The following is a 13,682-nucleotide window of genomic DNA, read 5'->3' on the forward strand; positions in this document are numbered from 1 at the left end:
ATCTAAACTGTGTTTTTGTGTCTCAAAATTGTTACAAAGTATCTTATTTGCACCTGTTCTGGGCTCTCTGCTAAAAGCCAATTAAGTGAGAAACGTTGTTTCTTTTTCTGGCTGTTCAGTGCAGAGAAAAGAGGGACTTTCCAGTACAAATGAGGGACTGCGGGTTGAGCTGTCAAAAGAGGGACTGTCCCTCCGAAAAAGGGACAGTTGGGAGGTATGATTTAAATAAAAGACAAAGTGGGAAAGGAGAAGGGAAAATGGAGTTGTTTTGAAGGGGTTAACCCAACTATTAAAACATTTACAAGGAAAACTCAATAATAATTTTTTATTTAGGGTGGTGGCAGACGTGCAGATTCGGGGAGATTAGTCACCCAGCGACAAATCTCCTGTACTGCAGTTGCCTTGTGAGGCAAGTTCGGACGACTTCAGAAAAAGAAACAATACGAATACCGGTGATTAATCTCCCTGAAATGCTGGAAGGCTGTTCGGCGCTGTTTTTAGAAGCCTTAACAGACAAGGAAAGGCTAGAAAAGAGTTTACCTCCATTGAAAGTCATGCATCCAGCGTTGCCATTTGTCATATCCATTCTCCTCTATGTCAAGCCCTTTTTCAGTTCAGTTGCTAGATTATAGTAGAAACCGCTGATTTAAGTAAAAGATGAATCACCTCTCCTTCTCCAAGGCCAGTGGGCATGCACAGAAAGTAGAATAATCAGGCAGCGCATGTAATATTTGCGAGTGCGTCTTGTAAAGTTTAAGAATTTTTGACCCAAGTGTTCTGGATAACAGATCCCATACCTGTACTAAATGACTTTAGTAAGATCGCATTCCTGAAATGATTTTTAAGCTCAGAAAGTGAATTTCAAAGCATACAATATGAAAACGCTCATCTGCATTGACACCTCAATCAGATAAAACCAAAACATTCTCTATACAAATTGGTATAATGGCTCTGCAACTGTCTGCATCTGTACTATTATAACTACATTTTTCAGAACGTTATCAGGCCCAGAACGGCTTGTATTTTCTAACGCAATTAAATATTAGTTGTAATTGCATCTTGTTTTAATGATTTATGTAGCTCTTATACTGATGAGGTTTTTCAGCTTTCAGTTTGCCACTCCCGGGTACTGTAGTTGCAGACGACTACAGAGACTTGCACAAAAGGAGTCATATTCATAAGATCTAATTGGATGTTACATACAGTTGTGTATCTGTGTTGTCCCAGCTGGGATTACATTGGCATACACTTATCAAGCTCAGCAGCCCACACTTTCCATAATCGCTAGGTGCAGTTTTAATCACTATGTTGTTTTTGTATAAAGCTGGCCAGGCACATTATAATCATCTTATTTGGCTAGCTAATCAAATGAGTCAATTTTTGATCAATGAATGCACTGGCAGACTGGACATTTTACCATTAGTGTTTCCAGCATGGTCACAAAATATCCAAAGTTTCCTTCCTACTGGAATTAATGTAAATCGTCATTTGCACATGAATTGCATAGTAGCATGAAATTGTCTTGAAAAGCAACTTTGGGCTACTAAATGCTTCCCCACCTTCAATTTACATTAATAGCAATAGGAGGAAATGAAGGGTGGGTGACAAAAACTGTTATGTAAACCTTCAGCCCTAGGAGTCAACGGATAGATTTCATTTACAAGCACAACTACACAAATGTGTACAGGAAGGATTGGGAACAAGGAGCCAAGCACAATGACGTCAGACGTGGAGTGCATGTCGAAAACCTGGAAGCAGCGTGAGCATGTATCACTTAGGATCAGTGCGCAACAAAAACGGAGATGGCGGTTGAGTCCCCGCAGTGAGTGTGTCCATTCAGTGTTTTAGAACCCTAAGGTTATTTACCTAACAGCACAGACAATTTATATCACCAGTTCTTAAATAAACCATAATATTAATAATATTATTAATATATGTATTATTAAATATATTTGCCTGTTACTCATAAATGATGTAAAACAACTGGGAATATTTTTAAATATAATGGTTTACTACTTCCCTCTTACAATAATATTCATTGGGCTGAGTATTTACTTAAGGGATACCAAAAGAATTTTAAAAAAATTTTTGGGACCTCATGTCCCAGAGATTGAAATTAATTGTTTAATACTATATTTTTAGGACTAAAATGCCCTAATTACTGGAGCATTAAAGTGCTGTTTACTGTTCCAGTTAGGAATTTGGGCTGCTGAAGCCTTGAAAATATGCAGAATCATCAATCATATCATCATCATTTATTTAAATAGCGCCGACATGATACACAGTGCTTTACCTTAGTTATAACAAACAGGGAATAAATTGTGGATAACAAACAAGGGTTTACAGAGTACAATAGGATTAGAGGGCCCTACAAATTATAGTTTACAAACTAAAGGTTAGGGTACAATTGAGATGTTAGGATTTTAGAAACAATTTTGTGATTTATGATACAGCAATGATTGATTAATTAAGGTACATTGAATAAGCTTCTTTAAACAGGTGGGTCTTTAAGGAGCGTTTGAAAGTTTGGAAAGAAGGAGAAAGTCTGACAGCTCAAGGCAGAGAGTTCCTTAGAAGCCCAAGAGACGTCTTGTTGATGAGAATGGGCAGAAGTGATGAGAGGAGAAGTGAGGCGAAGGTCAGAAGCAGAGCGAAGGTTTCGTAAAGGAGTTTATTTGGAGATCAGAGGTGAAATATAGAGAATGGGATAAAATGAACCTTGGATCCCCAGGATATTGGGTCTTGGGTATGGCACAACAGATATGTTAAAATTGTGTTATTTTTGTAAGGAAAAATACTCTCCATTAGTTTTGTCTTTTAAATAGATTAGAGCATTGCTTAGTGTGCACCTAGGAGTAGAAGCTAATCTTGTGCTTGAGGGGAATTTGAAAATGGGATGGCCAGAGCGAAAGTAGCATTTTTAGTGAGCACAAGTGGCCCATAATTACACAACTCTATGGGCATACAATTTAAATTCTACAACTCCCAGAACTCACAAATTCAACAATCTTTGTGTATGTTGCCCCACACAGCTTTTCACCATTATAACAGCATATTTCTAGGGGGTTATTTACTAAAGGCCAAATTTTTCTGGTCGGAGTTTTAAAGGTGGAAAACACAATTTTTTCGTAGGAAAAAAACCTTGAATTTTTCAAGATTTATTATTCTCCCAGACTGCTAAAAGTCAGAATCAGAAAATACTCCATTTCAAACATGCAAAGGTCATATAGAAGTCAATGGCAGATGTTCTTTTTACAACTGGAAGATATCATGATCTGCACTGGGTTTGTTTAAAATTTTAGAGATTTAACAGAATATTTTCCCGCACCAAATTTTTTTGAATAACTTTTCATTGATAAATGAGGTAAAATTGTGGATGGGAATTTGGTCGAAGTTGTTTTAATAAAATAATGAGGAAAATTAAAAGTTTTAGTAAATAACCCCCTAAATCTCATGAAAATAATCTTTACTACAGTATACCATTGGGCACATGGATCACATATCATTTGAACATGGGAAAGTTGTGCTCAACCATAATTTTTAAACCATTAAGTGGGGGTTCAATTTATAATGTATGAAGCAGTAGAATTCTTGATGAATCAGATGCAAGTTGAGTGTAGGACTGGCCAGACCGGGGATGACATTGACATAGTTGGCCAGCTTATATATATTGCAATAACGGACAAATAATCCCTGTTTTGTTTAAAGGAGAGGGCATTTTTTAGTAGCTTAAAGCTGGCCATAGACGCAAAGATCTGATTGTACGAACTGAGGATTTGTATGATTTCCGGACCGCATGTGGAGAGTCCCGGCATTTTTCTTCAGGTGGAGATTGGTCGTTTGGTTGATCGGACAGGTTAAAAGATTTCTGTCGGCTGCCGATAATATCTCTACATGTATTGCTGATCATACGATTTTCAGAGGGAGACTGTCACTAGCTTTTGTTGGACATAACTTCCGTACAATTGCTGTCAGGGGCAGAACATCAGCTGATCTGTTCTTTTGTACTTTATTTGATCAGAATGGTTAGTGGCAGGTCGGTATATGGGGAAGTCCGATCGTACGTTGATTCGTACAATCGGATCTTTGCGTCTATGGCCAGCTTAAGGCATAAAATGTCTTATATATATATATTTATAATGGGTTGAGTGCAGAGGACCTCTTGTATTTGTCACATACCTTGATTCTCTCAGACTTATCCAAAGCAGGCATACTGAAACATGGATTTTGTTCTAAAAGATTATTATTCTTTTTCTTCTGAAACAATATATCATGCCTATTACTTTCTTCTACAAAAGGAATGGTCCCAGTATCTTGTAGAACAAAACAAATGGCCAGTGCCTTTTAGAAGAAAAAGAATATACCACATCTATTCTTTTTATTCTAAAAGGCACTGGCCATTTATTTTGTTCTACACGATACTGGGACCATTCCTTTTGTTATACAAGATACCACAGCTATTCTTTTACTTCTTAAAGATACATGGCCATTCATTTTGTTATACACAATACCAAAGCTACCCAACCCTCCACTTTGGACAGGCCCTCCAAGCATACTTTAGAAATCGTGCCTTTATGATCTTTGCTATCCAGGTCTTCAACCTGCCCCATGGGGAGTGGGCCAAGTTGCAATCAGCTTCCCCAGTCCATTGAAGGGATGGCACTTTTGCATAGAGTCTGCAGATGGCATTATCCTGTAAGAGAAATCAAGGCTGTCCCCACTTAGTCCCACAACGAAACATAAATATATACAAAAATACAAATCCTGGTAGACATTAACTGATGGAAAATATATGTTATACAAAACATTTTCAGTGACTAAACCAAACTTACATTGGCTCCTGCAACCTGTTAAACAGAATGCTGGTTGTACAAGTTCCAGAGAGGTCATTTTCTATTACCATTGTGGCATCTGTCATGAAACAGACATAAATATTTTACTTGTGTTTAACTAAGATATTATTCTAAGAAATACTAAAATACGTATGGCACATTTCAATATTCCAATCACAAAAGAGGATATCCTTAGCCAAGGATAAGTATAAACTGTTGCAGTCCCTTATTGCTGCAATGTGTTACTTAAACAAGTTGCAACAAGTTCAGACTTGCTGCAACAGTAACAACGAATCTCTTCACTGAACCTGTTTTTCCCTGCTCCTTCCTACACTATGAGCAAGAAAGTACTAATTACAGAGACTTGTGTCATCACAAAAGAATTTGATTAAATTAGCCGTGAAAAATCTTTTTCTTTTTGATTATTATATCTTAGATTTTTTTTAAAAAAATGTCACTATATGATTGGTGCTTAGAGGATATATATTAGGGATGCACCGAATCCACTATTTTGGATTCGGCTGAACCCCCGAATCCTTCGCAAAGGATTCGGCCAAATACCGAACCAAACAAGCATATGCAAATTAGGGGCGGGAAGGGGAAATTTTTTTACTTCCTTGTTTTGTGACAAAAAGTCACACAATTTCCCTCTCCACCGCTAATTTGCATATGCAAATTAGGATTCGGATTCGGTTTGGCAGGCAGAAGGATTCGGCCGAATCCGAATCCTGCTGAAAAAGGTTGAATCCTGGCCTAATCCCAAAACGAATCCTGGATTGGGTGCCTCCCTTATATATATTAATGTGAGCCTTTGCATAATTAAAGGTGGCCCTAAACAGGCAATTCATTTCAAACACTAATTTCTGACCATACAGCAAAATGAAAATTCAGTGCATTTCACCAGTGGTTATCTTGGAACTGCATTTCCATTGCATGGGTTCCTGCTTTAGCCATTCAACCATTCAACATATTAGATAATTAGTAGAATTTTGTTTTCCTTTTATATAGCCACATTTTGTATATAGCATAGTTGTGCCATATGTTCACCCTAATTAAAGCAAACTTTGGTCATATTACTACACAGCCATGACTGGCATACCATTCATACTGTTCACCAGTATGTCCCTTGGTATATTATTTTGTGTCCATTGTTAAAAAGGCTAAGGGAACTGTAGGAGGGACTGACATCAAAAAGGATGCAAATTTACTCTCAGAGTTTCTTTGAGCATTTGTGAAGTTTAGATTAATTTTCTATTATTAGTGGTTCCTGACATAGTAGCAGTTTATACTGCTAATACCAGGCTTTTGGCTCAACAGTTATCTATAGCAACCCTAGGGTTAACTGATACAGTCAGTGCAAGGACAGTTAAAGGAACAGTAACACCAAAAACTTAAATGTTTTATAATGTACTGTTGCCCTGCACTGGAACAACTGGAGTGTTTGCTTCAGAAACTCTACAATAGTTTATGTAATGAAGCTGCTGTGTAGCCAAAGTGAAAAAGGAGGAACGACATAGGATACACAGCAGATAACAGAGAAACTCTGTACTATACAATGGGATTCTTTAGAATTTACAGTATCTGTTATCTGCATTGTGTCCTGTGTTTGAATGGATGTGCCTATGGCTACACAGTAACTTGTTTATATGAAGCAAACATACCAGTTTTTTCATTGCAGGGCAACAGTACATTATATTGTTATTCCTTTAAAACACTTTCATTTTTTGGTATTACTATTCCTTTAAGGTAGCTAGTAGTGATGGGCAAATTTGCGAAACGGCGCCGGCGTCTCGTTTTTGCCGCCAAAATTTCAAGGGCATTTTGCGAATTTATTCGCTGGTGGCGAATCACGCAAATTCGCAGCAAATTCGCACCTGGCGAATAAATTCGCCCATCACTAGTAGCTAGCATGACACTCTAACCTGAACCTGGTCCCTGGTAAGGCCTCACATTGAGTATACAGTGCAGTTTTGGTCTCCAGTCCTTAAATGAATTGTTCAGTGTAAAAATAAAAACTATGTAAATAGATAGGCTGTGCAAAATAAAAAATGTTTTTAGTATAGTTATATGTAATCGATAAAGGCTGGAATTACTGGATGTCTAACATAATAGCCTGGACACTACTTCCTGCTTTGCAGCTCTCATGGTTCTTACTGATTCGTTACCAGGCAGTAAACAATCAGAGACTTGAGGGGGGCACTTTTGCTTTTGAATCTGAGCTGCATGCTAAGCATCAATTGCAAAATAAAATCAGAATTTCGCTATTTTTTCAGATTTATCACCCAAAAACTCAGATTTTGTAGGCTTTTTTCCAGAAAACTCCAAAATCTTTGGGTTATTGCATGAAACACAGCGCACATCAAAAAAATCATTGAGACTTCTCCCATTGACTTATATGCAACTTTGACAGGTCTGAGATGCCGGGTTTTCTGCTTCAAACTTTTCCATCATAGGGCTATAATAAACTCTGAAAATCTTTTAAAAGTCAGATTTTATACGAAAAAATATTTTTCTGTTTTTTTCCATTCGGAGTTAAGTAAACAACCCCCTAAATGTTTGATCTATTAAAATATCTCTAGGTAATTTCCAAATGCCTTTGCAAGCAGTTTGGATTCCTGTTTTTTTATCCTTTGCAAGCATTTAATTCTATTATTAAGCTTAACCTATTATTAGCAAGTGCAGGCTGCTTAACCTGACTTTTGAGGCCTATTAAATTACTTTTGATCTTCATAACTGGTTAATGGGATGGACAATTTAATTATGAGGATATATTGCCAAGGTTGAGGTTGTTCTGGAGAAAAGACACTTGTGTGTGTACATGATTACTCTTTATAAGCACATTAGATGGCATTATAGACCGCTAGCAGGAGATCTAATTTTCCATAAAATGGATCACCGCACCAGTGGCCACCCCTTTAGACTAGAAGAAAAGAATGTTCATTTGAAGTAACATAGGTGGCTCTTCACAGTGAGGACAATGAAGTTGTGGAATGCCAGATCATGTTGTGATGGCCAATTTAAGAGGGGTTTGGATGATTTCTTACACAAGCATAATATCCAAGACTATAGTGATACTAAAATCTACAATTAATATAGCTATTGGTATATAAAGTTTCAGTGGGTGTGTGTAAGTATGTGCAATGGATTTTATTTGGAGTGGTTGAACTTGATGGATTTTGGCTTTTTTCAACCCAACTTAACTATGTAACCTTCAAATAGAGCTTTTTAATGGCACACTTGGATATTACCTGCTGTCGCTCTGATCCTTTGTTGCCTTTGCACATTTATTGTTATCAAATGCACCACACATGATAATGCTGATGCTCAAGCCTAATGAAGTTTAACACTATTGTGTCATGTCTTAATACTATCTCCTTTAGCCTTACATTTCCAGTTCTTCACTGTACCCTTGCCCAAGCTGGCTTCTGTTTCTTCAGGTCATGAACAAGTTCAAGTGGAAGCTCTGCTGGGACAGAGACTAATATATATTATATTGTATGTAAAATACTGTTGAAAATGTTGTTGCTACTTGAATAAAGCATAATCATATAAGTGTGTTATTTATGGTTTTGACTCCACTGTTTGTTGGTTGAGCTTGGTACTTGCCACTTATCCTTTTAGCCTGTTCCTAACTAAGATTTTGCCTCCATATCTATGTTTGCTTCTCTTTCATTTTGACTGACCCCTGTCCATGGCTGACCCATGCAGTGCACTGCTTCACAAAGGCCTCCCCAGCAGTCACCCAGGGCCCCTACAGACCTTTGAGCCACAAGCCTGGTTTAAGCACTATAAAACTGCTCTTTAATACACCTATAAAATGTATGTGCTCTTTACCTGCTTACATGGATCATCTAATAGAGTTCTGTCCAACTGGAAGCCCTCCAACAGATTTTCTTGGCCCACAGTCTACTCTATATCTTGTAATCTGACTTTCAAACATGCTGTATGAGAATTATTCGACCCACTATATGTAATAAGTGAGTAGATGAGTGTATGAGCTGCAGCATAGGCTTACACTAAACTTGCTCTTCCTAACATCTCTTGCGTTCTGTGCTCAGAACCCTCCCCCCTGGTGGGCTGCAGATTGTGACATGCAGTGCCAGATAGAGCCATTGACTCACCCTGGAACACTGCCATCAGCATATGACCAGAGCTTCTGACAGAAGAGAACAATGCCAGGCTTTATCTAGCTCTACATTGTCCATACAAGTAGACCCTTATAAACAAATGCAGCTAACTTACAGTGTTAAATACAAGCCAACATGGCAAATAATCCAATACTAAAATGTTCTTATGACGGTGTGCTTAATATATAGAATGACTGTGCATGTGCTCTGTCTATTCTATTTCTCTATTCAGACTATAAGAAGATTAATGGAAATGCCATTTTTGATGCTATAGTTGGCCTTTGGTCTACATAACCAATAATTGCACAACTGGCTAGGGAAAAAAAAAATAGGTATACAAAACAAAAAAAATATTCTGCCCCTTTTAATATATTTGCACATTTTTAAACAAAAAAAAACAGTAACAAGTGGTTTCAATTTGTGATCAATTCCTCAGGCAGCATCCTGTCATTCACTTAAATTGGTACTGCCCACCACTGATTAGGTTTTCAGCCTAAATACATGCAAATATGCATTGTCATGCGGAAAATCCCCAGTCACCAAGACTACAGTGGCTAAAGTGAGTTCCCATTTGCTTGAGTTACTGGCAGCACAGAGGGGCTAGTGAAGTCTGAAAAACATGGTTATTTTCTCATCTCCCCTACTTTGTATATTCCCCAACTTTTTATGCTAACAGGTCATTACTCTGCAGGGTTGTAACATGACAATACAAAAAGAAAGAAAAACCAGAACACTATAGGGATCATTTACTGCATGTGGGTTCTAGTGCAAAATGCATAAAAATGCGCACAAACCGCCTTGTGTTTGAGCATTTACTTTGTGTATGTGGCTCTGAACAGAGTGCAAAGAACTGTGCTTCACCATAGATAGAGTGCTGCCTGTGTTTGTCATTGAAAACACAATGTTGGCTTGCCCCACCCCACCCCTAATTTGAGCATCATTCAGACAAGAGCCCGTCCTTACCACCTTGCTCTTTGTGTAAAGGGTTCTTTAAAGGCATTGGCACACAAGGCATTTTGTCAACTGCATCATTTGTTGCTTGCAGCAGTGAACACTGCTCTATTTTGTCATGGTGTCCTACCATATACAGTACCATAGAGTTGGCAACAGATGGTATGTGATTTTTAGTTTTCTCCCTAACATGCTGTATAACAACGTCACATTTGAAAATAATTAATTATAAATTTCAGTGCTCTTTAAAATAAAAATATAATACAACTAAGGAGAGAAAAAACAAACATTATATAAAAGAATATAGCTGCTCCAGGGTCAAAACTACACACATTCATAGATATTTCCTTTAGTCAGTAAAAAAGAAGAGGAAGAGCTGAGGTCCGAGACAGGAGAGGTTGTCCATTCACATAGAAACTCACGCTGCATGCTAACTAAAGTCTGAATCCTAAGGAAACATTTGTGTCCCTGAGAACAATTGTACAAAAGCTAACTTCTGCCTTTGCTTCACAGGGTGTAACTGCCAACACAGCAGACTCCGGGGGCCCTAGAAAACAAGGGGTGCTGATTGGGAAACTAGATGATGCCCAGTTTCAGTATCTATGTAAGTAAAACAAACTTTGGCAAGTGGGCAATAATTACACTCCCCAGGAGTATCATGTTTAAAGCATTTGTTAGAAGCACTTTCTTATCTAAAGGACCCCTTATGCTGGCTAATGGATTTCAGCTTTGCGTTGACTTGGCTTGATGTGGATTAAGGAAGGTGTTGGACATTGTGGTTGATATTACTCAATAGGTGGGACACGGTTATGTTTAGTTTTCTGAATATGAATATTGCTGCTCAACTGTGACTTTCACTAGTTCTGCTGCTGTGCAGCTGTTGGGCAATAGTGTTTTAAATAGTTGTTTCTGGGTTCAGTTGTAGGATTTGGTTGTTAAGCTGAGATGGCATCATGATTAGTTGCAGCTGAGTTTTGTTTTTCACAAGGGGAGAGAAAGTTTGTAGGGAGGTAGAATGTTAGATGTCAGGTTAGTGATGGGGGCAATAAACCAGTGAAAAGTAGGACATAGTGACTGAGAAGAATTGGGGCCAGCTGCAGGGGATTTGATAGGGAGATAAAGCAGGAATGGTCTCTTGTGTGCTTAGTAAATTGGAGAATATTCACTGGAGAAATTTCACCTGGTGAAGAGATGGGAATTTTCACCAATGCAAAGAGAATTTTCACCACTGTGAAGTTAATTCTCAAAACAGTGTATTCTCCTTTTACTAAATTGGAGATATTGAGGGGCGTCTTCATTTTTGGTGAAATTACTCCAAATTTTCACTTTCACCCTTTAGTAAATATGTCCCTTGTGTTATCACTGACCCTCCTTACAAGAACCAAGATGGCGAACTCTTGTGAATAACTTTGAAGACCTGGATCATTGCTGTTATATTCTAAAACTTTAGGCTGTTGCAGTAAAGTGAGCATATCAAATACAGCATGTATAGCCATATTGGTTTCCCTGGAAATTGGAATGGCGGTTTAAGTGCAGATAAGGGCAGATGATCTATGTTGCCCATGCCAAGTGAAATTATATGTCTGCACCAGAATGCCCTTGTTCTATCAGTGTGCAGCAGTAACTGTAGAAACTAATTTGCCAGGACTATACGCTCTATTCATCTTGCTCCTGCATTCCCTAGATTATTATTACTCAGTCATGAAGTAGCATAACTTCCCATTGTCTGCTTACTTCTTAATTTTCCATTTCTTGTATCCATTGGCAGACAGTGTTTTTGAATGACCTAGCTACACTTCTCATCTCAGATGACTGCTTTCTTCAACAAGAATCCTGGCCCCGGCACCAATTAGAATTACACAGTGCCCTCAGGGTGTCAGTGTCAGTCTCTTGGATAAGTGATATCTGTTACTGTCAACTGCTAGACAAAAGCAGACAGGTATTCTTTCTATATGTCTCATTAAAGTGGACAATAGTATCTAAGTCTGCATTGTCTGGCTATAAAAAAAGTTGTACGTACAAAGTGAATCTTTACTTTGTACTTTGTAATGTGTTCTTGCTTTTGGGATTATTTTCCCCTTCCTGGTTAAAGGTGAGAAAAACAATAAAAAATGCTATATTTTCTCCAGGTCTAGTAACCCATAGCAACCAAATATTTGTAATGTAAACCCTCAATAAAAGTATTTGTTACCCCCTAAATCTTACAAGTAGGTGTTCTAAACATTAATTAGTTTTCTCAGCTTCTCCTCTACTAGGCAGATGCCAGAATGATCAACAACCACAGATATTTCTTAATTAATACAACAGACAAAAAGTATCTTCAGAAAAGAGATGTGCATTGTCCATTTAAACATCAGAACGGCAGGCTTAGTGCTAGACAAAAAAAGCAACATTTATTTACAAGTGTGCAAAGTGCAATTTTTGGACACAAAATACATTTCCAGTTTTTTTATGCAGTGTTACTTTAAAAATAAAACACTTTGCATGAAAGAGAATGTGTGCTCCATCCGCTATGGGAAGCAGAAGGGCTTCACAAAAGAATAAGGTGAAGTAGGGGTGGCATAACATTAGGGGCCATTCTTCGCCCCTGAGAAAAGCAAGAGCTTGAAGGGGTGCAAGAGCATGACCCTCAGTGTTTATTTGCTAAGCATTTCACCCCTTTTATGATTTGCTCTGCACTGAGCACTGGTTAGAAAAAAGATCAAGATATACAGGGCAGGTATGGGCAGTAAGGGGACAACATCTATGTTCCTCTTCCAACCTGACCATCTTAAATGAAAGACTGCTGTAAGCAAAGTGCAAAAAATGGCACAATCTGCCTCTGATGTGGGCACCTTATCTCCTCCAAATGCTTTCCCAACAGCTAACATGTTTCGCTGCTATAGAAACATTTGTGGCACAGTCAGGGCAGCCATCAGGGGGGGACAGGGGGGAGAGTTGTAGGGGGCCCCGTGGGTAAGGGGGGCCCAGCCACGCCACACTTTCTTGATTAGCCAGGCCCCCTGCTTTCTGAGAGCTGCTGACTCCGGGAAGGCAGGGCGGGAGCACAAGAGGAGGTATCATCTGTTCATTACTTCACCTTATTGGTCACTGAGTTTAAGCCCCGGTTGAGCTGCTCAGGGATTGGATAGCAGAGGTTTGAATTTCTCCTCCAACTCATCCAATCACCATGCAGCTTTACCAGGACTTGAAATTCTGTGACCAGTAAGGGAAGAAAATGCTGTCACTGGAAGTAGATGCAGCCACCTGTGCTCCCCTCCTCCCTTCTGTAGTTGGCAGCTCACTGACAGCAGGTGGGCCGCACTAATGAAGTTTAACATGGCACGCCCCCCTAAAGGTAACCCTTTGTGGTCCCTGTTGTGTGGTGGGGCCCTGGGCACCAAATCTTTTTTAAACTTCTGGGGGGGGCAAGTTTTTTTTACATGGACATTTAAGGGGGGCACTGGCCACCAATTGTCTTATAACGTGGGGGGGGCAGGCCACCAATTTTTTTCCCCATGTGGGAACCATAGCCACCAATGTTTTTTTTTTTGTGTAGTGGGGGTGGACCTGTGGGGTGGGGAGGGCGGATCTTTAGGTGGGGCTTGTGGTGGGTGCAGACCAGGGGGCCCAGGAATTTTTTTCGTATGGGGCCCTGCGATTTCTGATGGCGGCCCTGGGCACAGTTCCTTTCTAAAGTAGCCCAAAGTTTCCTCTTGAGCAAACTTTGTGCAACTTAGCACGGTGTATTTTTCCCCAAACGAGATTCGCATGTGAACTGCTGGTACTAGAG

At 39.0% G+C, this 13,682-nt stretch overlaps 1 long non-coding RNA gene across 1 annotated transcript; it reads left to right on the forward strand.

Annotated features, from left to right (window-relative positions):
• The first annotated feature begins 180 nt into the window (after nucleotides 1-180).
• On the forward strand, nucleotides 181-13,302 carry LOC108702977. The gene is made up of 3 exons (XR_001933409.2): nucleotides 181-1,822; nucleotides 10,424-10,514; nucleotides 11,679-13,302. It is a non-coding gene; the product is annotated as an uncharacterized LOC108702977 (long non-coding RNA).
• The last annotated feature ends 380 nt before the right edge of the window (nucleotides 13,303-13,682 follow it).

This window comes from Xenopus laevis, chromosome 9_10S (assembly GCF_017654675.1).
Source record: "Xenopus laevis strain J_2021 chromosome 9_10S, Xenopus_laevis_v10.1, whole genome shotgun sequence".
Classification (NCBI taxonomy): domain Eukaryota; kingdom Metazoa; phylum Chordata; class Amphibia; order Anura; family Pipidae; genus Xenopus; species Xenopus laevis.